The sequence below is a fragment of the Rhinolophus sinicus genome, linkage group LG13 (assembly GCF_036562045.2).
Source record: "Rhinolophus sinicus isolate RSC01 linkage group LG13, ASM3656204v1, whole genome shotgun sequence".
NCBI lineage: Eukaryota > Metazoa > Chordata > Mammalia > Chiroptera > Rhinolophidae > Rhinolophus > Rhinolophus sinicus.
The window spans coordinates 49,520,222-49,534,373 of NC_133762.1; positions in this window are offsets into that span (position 1 = coordinate 49,520,222).

A 14,152-nucleotide genomic window follows, 5' to 3' on the forward strand; every position below is an offset into this window, starting at 1 on the left:
CTGCTGTAATTAGTATATTATTATCTTGCCATTGTTCAAATTGGGATTGCTAAATCACTGTGAACTTCCTTGACAGACTGGTGCTGCAAGGTCAGAAAATAACATTTCATACCTAACTTAAAGCATGAGATGGGGATTTGAATGCCTGTGATTAATTGGGGAATACTCTTAGGAGAAAGGGAGTGAGAAAAGTTGAATAGGGTAGGGGAAAGCCAAGCAAAGACATGTGTTGGCTGAAGCTTAGATGCACTTGATCCCACAGAGAGCGCTGGAGCATGCAGGACACCAGAGACCAGGTCCCACCCTGAGGCAAAGAGGCTGGTCATTTTTACCCTCTAATCAATCAGCGGCAAGGTGTCCCCAGAAATTGTGTGTAAGCTTCCAGACATTTCCCAATGAACAACTCCTGTAGACCATGGGCAATTCTCAGGATAAGAAGGGCAGTAGTGAGCTGTAAGCGGCAAACACAGCAAGTAGGGGATGGGTACAGCACAGGTAAGGGCAACTTACAATACTTGTTAATAACTACCCATCCATAGACACTTTCTGAGTAGCTCCTTCGTCTAGATTGGAAATCTTTCCGGGCAAAGAAAGGAATTCTTCCAATTTTAGATTTCAGCATCTTTGATTTAATATCATTTGCTGTTTCAAAAGCACTGTAAATAGCAACTCACTTAATTCTCATAACGACCCAGCACTGTATGTGTTATTGTTATTTCCATTTTATTCGTGAAAAAACAACAACAACAACAACAACAACAACAACTGAGGCACTAAAAGCTTGTGAAATTTGCCTGAAGTACTCAGCAGAGGCATACTTGAGTCTAGGCAGTGTGGCTCCAGACTCCTTACTCTTAATCACTAGGCTATGAGATACCAACTGGATGTCCACCACTTTGATGGTAAGGATGGCACCAGAAAACCTCACTCCATGCTTGACACATTGTAAGTGCCCATTTTGTACTTACTAAATGAACCAAATGAATCAAGAGAACCAATAATGGATACAAATATGGATCCCTTTGATCTCGTATACATCAGCTTTTGCTGCACAAGTAAACATCTCAAAACTTAGCGACTTGAAACAACAAACATAACTTAGCTCTCAATTATGTGTGTTAGCAATTTGGTCTGTGAAGTTCACCTGTTCTTGGTGGGCTCATTCTTGCATTCTATAGTCAGCTGCCAGTTATCTAGGCAGCTCTACCTCTTGGATTGGTTGTACAAAAGTTGGAGTGTTGGAGGCAACACTGCATGAGACATGGCATTTCTCATCATCAACAAGACCAGCTATGCTGGAGAATAATAGCATGTAAGGGACCTTGATATCTAGGCTAAGAATTGGCACATGGTCACTTCCTTGGCATTCTATTGCCAAAATGAGTCACAAAGCAGATAAACTTTTAACTTTAGTAGAAATTGCCAAACTAATTTTAAAGTAATGCACCACTTTATATTTCCACTAGAAATACATTGGATTTCCAGCTGCTCCCCATGCCAACACTTAATACTTTCAGTCTTCATAACTTTAGATATTTTGACATCGCATGCTTTGTGATATTGTTTTGCATTTCCTTCATAATTAATGATGTTGATCATCTTTTCATATGTTTGTTGGCCTATCATCTATCTTTCATGAAGTGTTTTGTGACATTCAAGTGTTTTCTCCATTTTGAAGGGGTTACTTTTCTTATTGATTTGTAGAAATTCTTTATTTATTCAGGATATGAGTCCTTTGTTGTATATAGGCATTGCAGAAATTTTCTCTCAGTCTATGGTTTGCCCTTTTATTTTCATAATTTCTTTTTTGAACAGCAATTTTAGTTTTTATAAAATCTTCAGTGAGTTTGTTTTCCTGTGATTAGTGTTTATTATGTCCTTCCTAAGAAATCTTTGTTTCTGCTTTTTAATGATTTATTTCAAATTAACTTTTGTGGATGACATGAGATAGGGATCAAAGATACTTTTTTTTTCTCCAGGGAAATACAGTTGTTCCAGCATCATTTGTTGAAAAGACTTTTTCTATTAAAGTGACTGGATATATTGGTTCTATTTCTGAGCTTTCTTTCTTTCTTTCTTTCTTTCTTTCTTTCTTTCTTTCTTTCTTTCTTTCTTTTTTTTTATTTTTTCCATGCTATACTGGTATATCCTTACTAAAACAAATCACACTGCATATTACTGTCACTTTTTAGTAAATCTTAAAATCACATAGTCTAATTCCTCTGACTTTATCCTTCTTCAAAATAGTTTTTGCTGCTCTAGGTCTTTTACACTTCTTATATGGATTTTGAAAATCATCAGCTTATCAATTTCTAAACTTCCAAAGATTTTTAATTGGGATTGTATTTGATTTTATCAATTTGGTGAGATTTAATGTCTTAAGAATTTTGAATCTTTCAATACAAAACCATAATATATCTTTACTTAGGTCTTCTTTAATTTCTTACAAAAATGTTTTGTTATTTTTCATTGTAGAAGTCTTGCATGTCATTCATTAAATGTATTCCTAGAATTGATGTTTGATGCTATATAAATGGCATTGTTTTAAATTATATTATCAGTTAAAGACATTTTCTTCTATTTCTAATTTTCTCAGAGGTTTAATTATGCATGGGTGTCAAATTTTATCAAATGATTTTCTGTAGCTGTTTAGATGATTATATTTTTATGTTAATTTAGCACATTATATTCATTGTTTTTCAAATGATAAATCAACTTTGCATTTCTTAAATAATCCCTACTTGGTCATGGTTTATATATTTTGAATTCAATTTACTAAGACTTTGTAACAAATATTTGTGTCTGGATTAATGAAGGATATTAGTCAGTAATTTTTTTCTTCATGTTTGGTATCAGGATTATGATGGCCTCATAAAATGAGAATATTAGCAATAACTTGCACCTACTAGCTACAGCAACTGTATATATGTATTACATATATGAATCTTGAAAAGACAAATTGAAGTAAGAAAAATCCAATCTTATAAGATTACACACAAAATGATATTGATTATAAATTTGAACAATTCATAATTAAATATGAAAATGATTTTTGTCTACAAAAATGATTTTTGTCTACATTAGTTTTAATGTTTACATTTGATGTTTACATATGTTATATATTAAGCATGAAGTTTGTATAATAAACAATTTAATTTTTGCATTTTGAATTCTCACACAAGAAACCTATAAATAGGATATGGTAGAACATATGTTTATTCTCACTTCTTACATTTTTATAACCTAATACCTTTTCTTCACCCTTTGTTCCTCAGTTAGGAAAAATAAATACTGAAAAATAGGGAAAACCCTGTTTCCTCAAGGAAATCATGAAAAATATTATGAAGAAACAGTTCTAAACACTGTAAAGCCTTGAGCAAGAAGTTTGGCAATATAAATGCTACTTGGCACTTGCCACCATAGTGCTATCTGAAATCAAATATAGATGTCCTGCATTCTTAGCATCTGTCTGAAAGGCTCGCCCAAATATCCATTGGTTACGGTGATGTGGTTCAGGATGTTTCAAAAAGGAGACAAAGAATTTCCTTTGGAGCTCCGATTCAATCATACATTTCAAGGGTAGATAAGAAATCCCCCAGGTATCCTCAATAATAGGAGTAACCACACCAAAAAAACAAATGAGCACAAAAAAGAAATTGCAGACTAATCTCAGAATTCTCCACAGAAGCACTCAATATTGAAATACAGGGAGACAAATTTCTAAGGGATAGAAAACACCGCTTCAAAATTTCTATCCAGCTATATTTTATTCAGATATAATGGCAACACACAGACATGTTTGAGCATGCAATATTAGAGATCGGAATGATCCTAAACCCTGCTTATAAAAAATACCAAGTCAGTTGAGAAATAAATCCAAGTTTAAAATCAGGAATGGGATAAAAAAAGAAATCATGGTAAAAGGAAGAGTGATAGGCTTTGAATCCACTGAACTTTAAAACCAGGATCAAACAAGAACCATTACATTGCTCATAAAACTTTTTGGCAAACCAAATATAATATGTAAAGGCAAAATATATATTTATTTTATGTAAATACCAAATATTGGGAGGGGAACCTGAAGAGGATGTACTAGTTTCCTCAATTTCAGAGCAGGAAGCCAATAGAGCTTGTCTAAATTTGAAATATAAGGTTAAAAAATCACTCTAACATTTTACTGTATCTATAATTTATTAATTTCAGATACTCTTTTGGCAATTATTTTAAGGTGGTGAAGAAACATTTATCTGAAACTCGATATTCCTTAATTTCAATGCAGATTTTGCCCCCTGCCTTTAGTTAGATGTAGTTAAATTTTAATTAAAAGTCTAAATATGAGTATGTGTAGCATTATAGTATAATAATCTTTCTAAAATAATTTATATTTATTTGTTTATCATTTATCATTTAATAAAAAGTTCAACAGACAGAATAATCAACACCTCTTCTTGGATTTATAATAGATGGGATGGCACAGGGCAAACTACTGCCCCCAAGATTGGAGAGATAGAGAAGTCAATACAGGGAGTCACTTCTTATCAGAGCAGAGACTTAGTTGCAGACACCTCCATGGAAACCAGTGTGGGGGGTAGGAAAACATGTAGCATAATTAAATTAATTGCTGGAGGCTCAGTGTGAACAACTCTGATAATTAGACATTCTAGGGGGACCCAATCTTGGGTGAGGACCACCCCACAATTTATGAGACTTACCTCTATGACCTCAACCAGGTTTAGAGTAAATATTGGAGAAAAATCCCCTTCTGTTTCAGGCAAGGGGAAAGGAAAAGTAGTCATTTTGAAATATACCAGTTTTGTTTCTTTGTTTGTCTTGTTCCTTTGTTGTTTTCAGTTTTATATCCCATATATCAGTGAAATTGTATGGTTCTTGATTTTTTCTGTGTGATTTATTTTGCTTAGCATAATAATCTCAAGATCCATCCATATTGTTGCAAATGGCACTATTTCATCTTTTCTTATGGCAGAATAGTATTCCATTGTGTATATATACCACATCTTTATCCAATCATCTATCAAAGGACATTTTGGTTGTTTCTTTGTCTTGATCACCATAAATAAAGTGCAATGAACATCAGAGCACATATATTTTTACAGTTAAATGTTTTCAGATTTTTGGGGTATATTGCTGCGTCATATGGTAATTCTATTTGTAATTTTTTGAGGAACCTCCACACTGTCTTCCATAACGGCTGCACCAGTCTGCATTTCCACCAACAGTGTGTGAGGGTTCCTTTTTCTCCACAGCCTCTCCAACACTTGTTATTATTTGTCTTGTCGATGATAGCCATTCTGACTGGGGTGAGGTGATATCTCACTGTGGTTTTTATTTGCATTTCTCTGACGATTAATGATGTTGAGCATTTTTCATATGTCTATTGGCCATTTGTATGGCCTCTTTGAAGAAATGTCTATTCAGGTCCTCTGCCCATTTTTTAATTGGATTTTTTGTTTTTTCTGAAGATGTGTTATATATACACAATGGAATACTACTACTCTGCCATAAGAAAAGATGAAATAGTGCCATTTGCGACAACGTGGATAGGTCTTGAGATTATTATGCTAAACGAAATAAGTCAGACAGAAAAAGTAGAGAACCATATGACTTCATTCATACGTGAGATATAAAACTGGAAGCAACAAAGGAACAAGACAAACAAATAAAGAAACAAAAACTCATAGACACAGATAATAGTTCAGTGGTTACCAGAGAGTAAGGGGGGAGCAGGGTGGTAGAAGAGGGTAAACAAGGTCAAATGCATGGTGATGGTAGGAGAACTGACTCTGGGTGGTGAACACACAATGTGGTATATAGATGATGTATTACAGATTTGTACCCTTGAACCTATATAATTTTACTAACCATTATCACCCCAATAAATTTTAATTAAAAAAAAATACTCCAGAGCATGCTGATTTATTAAAAAGGCCTACCTTCAGGTGAAACTAATTAAATAAAGCATGATCTCCTTGGGTCTTATCAGAGCCTAATTGAATGGGGGGAAGGAAATACACAACTCCAGCCCACTCTAGCCATCCTCTCCCATCTACCATGTTTCCCCAAAAATAAGACCTAGCCGGACAATCAGCTCTAATGCGTCTTTTGGAGCAAAATTTAATATAAGACACGGTCTTATTTTATATAACATATGACCCGGTCTATAATATAATATAATGAATATAATATAATACCCGGTCTTATATTAATTTTTGCTCCAAAAGACGCATTAAAACTGATTGTCCAGCTAGGTCTTATTTTCAGGGAAACAAGTTAAGAGGGGAGAAAAAAAAACTGATAAAGACTTGTGATGGCCACAGACGAGAGATAGGCTCAATAAAGTCAGACCTAATCATAGGATTATATCATACCTCAGAGATATTTTAGGATCAGTTCCAGAGCATTGCAATAAAACAAATATTGCAATAAAGTATCACACAATTTTTTTGCTGTCTCAGTGCATTAAACAATTATGTTTACACTATACTGTAGTCTAGTAAGTATGCAATAGCATTATGTCTAAAAAATAATGTACATACCTTAATTAAAAAATACTTCATTGGTAATAAATGCTAACCATCATTTGAGACTTCAGCTATTTGTAATCTTTTTGCTGGTGGAGGGTCTTATTTTTAATTTTTAAAAAATGCAATATCTGAGAAATGCAATAAAGCAGAGCACTATAAAACAAAGTATGCCTGTGTAGAACATTTCACCTCCCCCCACACCTCACAGACACATTACTAAAGGCCTGTTTACAGCAGCCCCTTTTACCAGATTCAGCATGTCTGGCTATCAAGAAAAAAATTGCAAAAGATATCAGAAAGCAAAACCAAAACAAAACAAAATCCAAATAACAGACATACAAATAAATAAATAAATAAATAAATAAATAAATAAATAAATAAAATAAAAAAAGAAGAAGGGAAAGCAAACAAGAAAACCAGACATGGCAGAGATATTGTAATTATCAGACCAGGAATTAAAAACAAACAAACACATTAATATGCTAAAGACATGAATAAAGTAGAGAGCATGCAAGAACAGATGGAAAATATAAGCAAAGAGATGGAAATCTTAAGAAAGAATGGAAAGGAAAAGCTAGAAATCAAAAGTACTGTAGCATAAATGAAGAACGTCTTTGATAAGCTCATTAGTAGACTGGACATGGCTGAGGAAAAAAAGTCTCTGAACTTGAGGACATCTCAATAGAAACCTCCAAAACTGAAAAACAAAGATAACAAAGACTGAAAAAATGAGAACAGAATATCCAAGGACTGAAATACAAAATGTTGAACATTTGTGTAATGAGAAGACCAGAAAGAAAAGAAAGAGGGAAGGGGACAGAAGAAATATTTGAAATAATGATGACTGAAAATTTTCCCAAATTAAAAATTTGGGTACATAGATGTTTATTACAATGTTATTTATTTTTCAAAAATATTATTAAACACTATATTTGCATAATAAGAAAATAGATTAGCATGTATTCATATGTAAATCTGCATCCATCAAGAGTTTTTAAAGACTACTTAATGATTTAGACAAAAACATAAAATATGAAATTAGGTATGGAAAGAACATAAAAAATTATTTTAGATTTCAATTCTATCTATCTATATCTATCTATCTATCTATCTATCTATCTATCTATCTATCTATCTATCATCTATCTATCATTTATCGAGAGATATGTTAGAAAAAAAGCAAAATATCTTACAGTAAATATCTGAATGGTTAGGTATATAATATTTTCTTCATATCTCTCTTAAAATTCTGTAAATACAGGCACTATTTTCACACTAGGAAAAATAAAACTTTTTTTTTAAAAAAAGTATAGTGTGTTAGCGTATTCTGAAACACACCCACAACAAAAAAAATCATGTTTCAATAAAAGTGCCATTCCAGTGAGGTGGGAAAATGGCTACCTGTCTGTTCAATAAATGTTTCTGTGTTTATTGGATACCACATGAAAAACAATTAGTTTGATCCCTACTTCACGCTATACACAAAAAAAGTCAATTCCAGGTGTATTACACCTGGAATTACACCTAGGTGGAAAGATAAAATGGTAAGGTAAAATAATTTTGTCCAATAAAAATAATAAAAATAAAAATAATGCAAGCCAACCCCTATTGAGGTGTAACTGACATAACATACAATCCGTCCATTTAAATTATACAAGGCAATACTTTTTTTTCATTTTCCATTACAGTTGACGTTCAATATCATATTAGTTTCAGATGTACAGCATAGTGATTAGACACTAATATAAATCAATGATTTTTAGTTATAGTCACACAGTTGTGCAACCATCACTACAATGAACTTTAACACATCTTCAATATCCACCCCCTCAAAAGCTTCTACCAGTGATAATAACTCTCCATTTCCCTTAACCCCTGCATCTCTATGAAAACATCAATGTACTTTGTGTCTCTGTAGATTTGTCTATTATGGACGTTTGATAATAATAGAGTCATAAGGTAAGTGATCTTTGGTAACTTTATTTTCAGTTAGGAGGTTGTCAAGGTTCATCCATGTTTTAAGCATGCATCAATACTTTATTCATTTTATGGCCAAATAATACACCTTTTTTAAAAAAAATTAAAGTTTATTGGGGTGAAAATTCTTAGTAAAGTTAGATAGATTTCAGGTGTACAATTCTGTAATACATCATCTACATATCTCATTGTGTGTTCACCGCCCAGAGTCAGTTCTCTTTCCATAACCATGTATATTGTATCTCTTTTACCCTCACCTACCATTCTCGTTCCCGCTTCCCCTCTGGAAACCACTCAGCTATTGTCTGTGTCTATGAGTTTTTGTTTCTTCATTTGTTTGTCTTGTTCTTTTGTTGTTTTCAGTTTTATATACCACATATCAGTGAAATCATATGGTTCTCGAATTTCTCTGTCTGACCTATTTCACTCAGCGTAATAATATCAAGATCCATTCACGCTGTTGAAATAGTATTATTTCATCTTTTCTTACAGCAGAATAGTATTCCATTATGTATATATACCACAACTTCTTTATCCATTCATCTATCGAAGGACACTTTGGTTGTTTCCATGTCTTGGCCACCATAAATAAAGCTGTAATAAACATTGGAGCACATATATTTTTACAGTTAAATGTTTTCTGATTTTGGGGTAGATATCCAGGAGAGGGGTATGTATGGTAATTCTACACGTAATTTTTTGAGGAACCTCCACACTGCCTTCCATAGCAGCTGCACCAGACTGCATTCCCACCAACAGTGTATGAAGGTTCCTTTTTCTCCACAGCCTCTCCAACACTTGTTATTGTTTGTCTTGTTCATGATAGCCATTCTAACGGGTGAGGAGATATCTCATTGTGGTTTTGATGTGCATTTCTCTGATGATTAGTGATGTTGAGCATTTTCTCATATGTCTATTTGCCATTTGTATGTCCTCTTTGGAGAAATGTCTTTTCAGGTCCTCTGCCCATTTTTCAATTGGGTTGTTTGTTTTTCTGTTGTTGAGTTTCATGAGTTCCTTGTATATTTTGGATATTAGGCTCTTATTGGAGGCACTGTTTGCAAAAATCTTTTCCCATTCAGTTGGTTGCCTCTTTATTTTGTCGATGTTTCTTTTGCTGTGCAGAAGCTTTTACGTTTGATATAGTTCTATTCATTTATTTCAGCTTTTACTTCCCTTGCCTTTGGAGTCAAATTCATAAAATGCTCTTTGAACCCAAGGTGTATAAGCTTAGTACCTATGGTTTCTTTCATGCAGTTTATTGTTTCAGGTCTTATGTTTATGTCTTTGATCCATTTTCAGTTAATTTTGGTACATAGTGACAGATAGCAGTCTACTTTCATTCATTTGCACGTGGCTTTCCATTTCTCTCAGCACCATTTATTGAAGTGGCTGTCTTTTTTGCATTGTATGTTTATGGCTTCTGTGTAGAAAATTATCTGTCCATATTTATGTGGGTTTATTTCTGGGTTCTCAATTCTATTCCATTGGTCCACGTGTCTGTTTTTCTGCCAATACCATGCTGTTTTGATTATTGTAGCCCTGTAGTACAAGCTGAAGTCAGAGAATGTGATACCTCCAGCATTGTTCTTTTTTCTTAGGATTGCTTTGGCTATTCGGGGTCTTTCGAGGTTCCATACAATTCTGATGATTTTTTGTTCTGTTTCTTTAAAAAATGTCATTGAAATTTTGATGCGGATTGCATTAAATCTGTGTATTGCTTTGGGTAATATGGCCATTTTAACTATGTTGATTCTTCCAATCCATGAATACAGAATGTCTTTCCATTTCTTTGTGTCAATTTATTTTTAAAATGTCTTATAGTTCTCAGTATATGAGTCTTTCACATCCTTGGTTAAGTTTATTCATAGATATTTTATTCTTTTTGTTGCAATTGCAAAAGGAATTTTTTTTTTCTTCTTCTGAGATTTCATTGTTAGTATATAGGAATGCAATGGACCTTTGTACATTGCTTTTGTAGCCAGCAACTTTACTGTATTCTTTTATTGTTTCTAATAACTTTTTGGTGGAATCTGTAGGGTTATCTATATATAGCATCATGTCATCTGCAAAATGTGACAATTTAACTTTTTTATTCCCAATTCAGATGCTGTTTTTTTTTTCTTTCTCTTCCTTAATTGCTCTGGCGAGGACTTCCAACACTATGTTGAAAGCAGAGGTGATAGGGGACAGCCTTGTCATGTTCCTGAATGTAGAGCAAAGGGCTTCAGTTTTTCACTGATAATTATGATAGTAACTGAGGTTTGTCACATATGGTCTTTATTATGTTGAAGTTTTTCCTTCTATACCCATTTTATTAAGTGTTTTAATCATAAATCAATGTTGTAGCTTGTCAAATGCTTTTTCAGCATTTATTGATACAATCATATGATTTTTGTCCTTTATTTTGTTTATGTGGTGTAGCACATTGATCGATTTGCATATGTTGAACCATTCTTGTGCCCCTGGAATGAATCCCCCTAACTCGTGATGTATATAATCTGTTTAATGCATTGTTGCATTCGATTTGCTAGAATTGTTTTCAGAATTTTTGCATCTGTATTCATCAGAGATATTGGTCTGTAGTTTTCTTTTTCTGTGTTGTCCTTACCAGGTTTTGGTATCAGGGTATTGTTGGCCTCATAAAATGAATTAGGGAATATCATCTCTTCTTCAACTTTTTGGAAGAGTTTGAGTAGGACAGGTATTAGATCCTCTTTGAAGTTTTGGTAAAATTCATTAGTGAAGACATCTGGTCCCAGACGTTTGCTTTTGGGAGGGTTTGAGACTGATTCAATTTCTTTACTGGTGATCATTCCATTTAGATTTTCCAATTCTTCGTGATTCAGCCTATGAAGGCTATATGTTTCTAAGAATATGTCCATTTCTTCTAGGTTATTGAATTTGGTGGCATATGTCCTTTATAGTATTCTTGGGTGAATCTTTGTATTTCTGGGGCATCTATGATAACTTCCCCTCTTCCATTTCTGATTTTGTTTATTTGTGTCTTTTTTTATCTTACTGAGTCTAGCCAAAGGTTTGTCAATTTTATTAATCTTTTCAAAGAATTGGCTCATTGTCGCATTAATTTTTTCCATTGTCTTTTTGTTCTCTATTTCATTTAGTTCTGCTCTAATTTTTATTATTTCCTTCCTTCAGCTGACTTTGGGTTTCATTTGCTCTTCTTTTTCTAGTTCTTTAAGGTGTAACATGAGGTTATTTACCTGGGATTTTTCTTGTTTATTGAGATAGGCCTGTAATGATATAAATCTCCCTCTTAAAACTGTTTTCACTGCATCCCAAAAATTTTAGCAGGATGTATTTTCATTGTCATTTGTTTCTATGTATCTTTGATCTCTCCTCTTATTTCTTTTTTTACCCAGTCGTTCTTTAAAAGAATGTTGTTTTATCTCCACATGTTTGTGGATTTTTCCTACTTTCTTTTTGCAGTTGATATCCAATTTCAAAGTCTTGTGATCAGAGAATATGCTTGGGATGATTTCAATCTTCTTAAATTTGCTGAGGCTAGTTTTATGTTCTAATATATGGTCTATCCTTGAAAATGTTCCATGTAAACTAGAAAAGAATGTATAGTCTGATGTTGTACAATGAATGCGCTATAAATATCAATTATGTCCATTTTATCTAATGTGTCATTTAGGGCTGCTATTTCATTATTTATTTTCTGTTTTGATGATTTAGCCATAGCTGTCAATGATGTATTAGATCCCCTACTATAATTGTGTTTTGGTCAATTTCTCCCTTTAGTTCTGTTAGTAGTTGCTTAGTATATTTTGGCTCTCCTGGATTGGGGCATAAATATTGATGACTGTTATGTCTTCTTGTGGTACAGTCCCCTTTATGATTATGAAATGTCCATCTTTGTCTCTTGTTACCTTTTTTATCCTGAAGTCTGTTTTCTTCTGAAATTAGTATGGCTATGACTGCTTTCTTCTGAATACCATTTGCTTGGAATGTCAGTTTCCACCCTTTCACTTTGAGTCTATACTTGTCCTTGTAGCTGAGATGTGTCTCTTGAAGGCAGTGTATGGTTGGGTTAGTTTTTTGATCCAATCTACTACTTTGTACCTTTTTATTGGTGAGTTCAGCCCATTTACATTTAGGGTGATTATTGACATATGAGAATTTCCTATCATTCTATCTCTGGTTTTCTGATAGGATGGTGTCTCCCTTGATTCTTTGCCTTTTTGTTGCTGTGTATTATTTCAGTGTGGTGGTATTGTATGATTTTCTGCTCTATTTCCTCTGTTTTAATGTTATATATTTCAGTTCTGGATTTTTTTTTTGAGTGGTTACCATTAAGTTTATGTAAAAGAAAGTTTCATATTTACAATATTCCATTTTCTTCAGTATGCTTGCTTTCTCCATTCCCTTCTGCCAGTTCAGACCTTTACTCGCTCCCCTCTTATGTTTCTGTTGTCACAAATTGTCCTTATTTATGCTGTGAGTTGATTTCTGTGCTGCAGTAGAAAGTTGTCTTTTTCCTCTTTTTTCAAAATTGTTTGTCTTTTTTTTTTTTTCCTTCTTTACCCTGTATGTTATGCTTAAGCGTATAGTGTCCTATTTGGTGGAGGGGTTGTCATTTCCTGCTTTTGTCTGTTCATAATACTACTCATGGTTTTGTATTCTTTTGTTTTTTTGTTTCAGGTCAAATAGCCTAGCCTCCTTCAGTATTTCTTGTAGTGTAGGTCATGTGTTAGAAAATTCCTTCAGCTTCTGTATGTCTGGAAAAGTCTTTATTCTTCCTTCATATCTAAAGGCTATCTTTGCTGGATATGTTATTCTTGGCTCATAATTTCTCTCTTTCAATAGTTTGAATATTTTATTCCACTCTCACTTGGCTTATACAGCATCTGCTGAAAAAATCTGGTGATAATATAATGGGATTTCCTTAGTAGGTTATCATCTTCTTTTCCCTGGGTACCTTGAGGATTCTTTCTTTGTTGTTAATTTTTAACAGCTTCAAAACAATGTGCCTTGGAGAAGGCCTGTTGGGATTGAGATAATTAGGTGTTCTATTAGCTTCTTAGATTTGAGGATCCAGTTCTTTCCACAAGTTTTGGAAGTTCTCGTTGACTGTCTCTTTGAATATACTTACTCTCTTTTCCCTCCACCTTTCTTTTCCTTCTGCTATGCCCATTATTCTTGTATTGCTCTTTTTGATGGAGTCAGGAAATTCTTGTAGAGTTTTTTCATTTCTTTTAACTCTTAAGTCTCTCTCTTCTTCAATCTGTGTCATTTCCAGGTTTCTATGTTTGATGTCACTGATTCTTTGACATCAGTGACATGGAGATATGGTCAATTCTATTACCTAAACTGGCTATTTCATTCTTCATTTCTTTCATGGAGTTCTTAATCTCCAGAAATTCTATTTTTTTTTTATTTCAATCTCTTTCGTAAAATGTTCATTTTGTTCTTTGATTGTGTCTCTAAGTTCATTAAACTGTCTATCTGTTTTCTTGCATCTCATTGAGTTTTCTCAGAACTGCAATCTTCAATTCTCTGTCATTTAAGCCACATATTTCCATGTTTTTATGTTAATTTTCTGGAAACTTTTCATTTTCTTTCTCAGCTATCTTGTTATCTTGGTTATCCATGGCCATTGATGAATT